The sequence below is a fragment of the Montipora foliosa genome, unplaced genomic scaffold (assembly GCF_036669935.1).
Source record: "Montipora foliosa isolate CH-2021 unplaced genomic scaffold, ASM3666993v2 scaffold_226, whole genome shotgun sequence".
NCBI lineage: Eukaryota > Metazoa > Cnidaria > Anthozoa > Scleractinia > Acroporidae > Montipora > Montipora foliosa.
In genome coordinates this window covers 11,364-13,116 of record NW_027179529.1, presented here as the reverse complement: position 1 = coordinate 13,116, position 1,753 = coordinate 11,364, and positions in this window count along the sequence as shown.

Sequence of the window (1,753 nt, the reverse complement as noted above, 5' to 3'; positions counted from 1 at the left end):
GTTCACAAATCGGAAGCCTACGTTGAAACAAAACAGTACCACACAAGGGCTACTCCTAAGAGTTGGGCCGGAAACTTTCATTTCCACTTTTTCCTCCGGCTGCGCTTTAGCCATTTGATGAGGGTTCAGTCTCATGCTTCTCAATTACAAGTTGCCTCGTTCGTGCCACAGAAGAATTCTGGGTAATTCTGTCATTCACCGACAAGGAAAGAGCCCCGATTCTCAATTTCCTTGCTTTTTTTTTATAAGTGTCGGGCCACCCAGTCCCACCAGCAAAATACTAGTATCCATTGAAGATTTTAGCTTCCAAAACGTACCCCATATTGGCATCGGGAAGGTTCCTGGAATTCGTCCACAGAAAAGCCAGAGAGACAACTTCCAATCGTGAAACCCCATACCTCAAGTGACAACAACGCATTTTAGGCGTCCCATTCTGCATACGGCCATCTCTCACTTCTTGTGTCGAAAAGCTCAGACAAGCACGGTTATTACGTTACGTTAATTGTATAAATAAATGAAATGTCAATTCCATGTATAAAAAAAAACCCGGCATCTTGCTGTTTTGGTTATCGTACGTATCCGAGAGCCAGAAAAACATTTGCGACTGCGCTGACGGAATGTTTGCACAAGAGAGAAAAACGCAGTAACTCCAGACATGGCGCTGGCGGGTCGTACCAAACGAGTCATCCCGGATTTCGGCCCGTGCGATCGCTTTTGGAAGCAGTTGGCCCTTCGCTGCCTGCTGCTTCCGCCCTCGCAGTCCGGTACGGGCATTGAGGGAGAAATATGTCGGCCCCTCAACCATATGAGACATATCCCATGCGGTGGCGATCGGAGTATTCGTTCAATGCAATGGAACACACAAGAAGGGGGCAAGATATAGGAATAACGAAGGAAAAACTCTCTTACCTTTAACGCTTAACGTTCTCAAAGAAAAATCATATATCATCCACCTTTATCAAATACTTTCAGATGTAGCCAGATGTGAGGTTTAATCCTTGTGTCAATCATCGCCGCGAGGAAAGGATTCCAAACCAATCGCCGTAAGGGAGTTTTGAAACTACTGAAGGACACAAAATTGGATTCCCCGATAGGAGCTTAATTCAATATCCGTGGGGTATGACAATTGTGACTACCATGAAGAAAAATTAAAAAACGGAAACAGAAACGCGGCCCGAAATTTCACCCTGACTGCCTTCGGCATCAGGCCCCGGAATAAAAACCAGGCTTGAGGGGCGTAACACAACGAATAATGATGTCGGTCGCCAATTTTAGGGGAGTTAACGCTAGTGTTAGTTCAAGTTCTGTTTCAGTGCAGTTGTTCCCCTAGGGATTCAAAACACCAGAAAGGCTGCCGTTGCGCGTTCGCAAGTTTATAATAGAGAGTGTCAACAATAGTGTTACACTGTGTTTCTCTCAAGTGTGACCGCAAACCACCATCTCTCGAATATCTCGCTATTGGCACCAACCGTCTTCTTCAAAATAATGACTGGTCTCCATCTAATGTCGTCACCTTGTCAACAACAAGTTACGAGGCCGTCACAATCTCATCTGCATGGCTCTTATTTCCAACATCATTTTCCTTGCAGAAGTCAAGCTCAGGACTGTAAACGTGGAAATTTGAATCCAAACCAGTACTTAGTGCTGCATTTTACATTTGTCACTTTAGTTTACATTGGTCACTTTAGTGAAGTCAAATAAAGTTGGGGGGACGGGCGTGCCCACTGTGGTGCGCGACGTGGTCGCACACGCT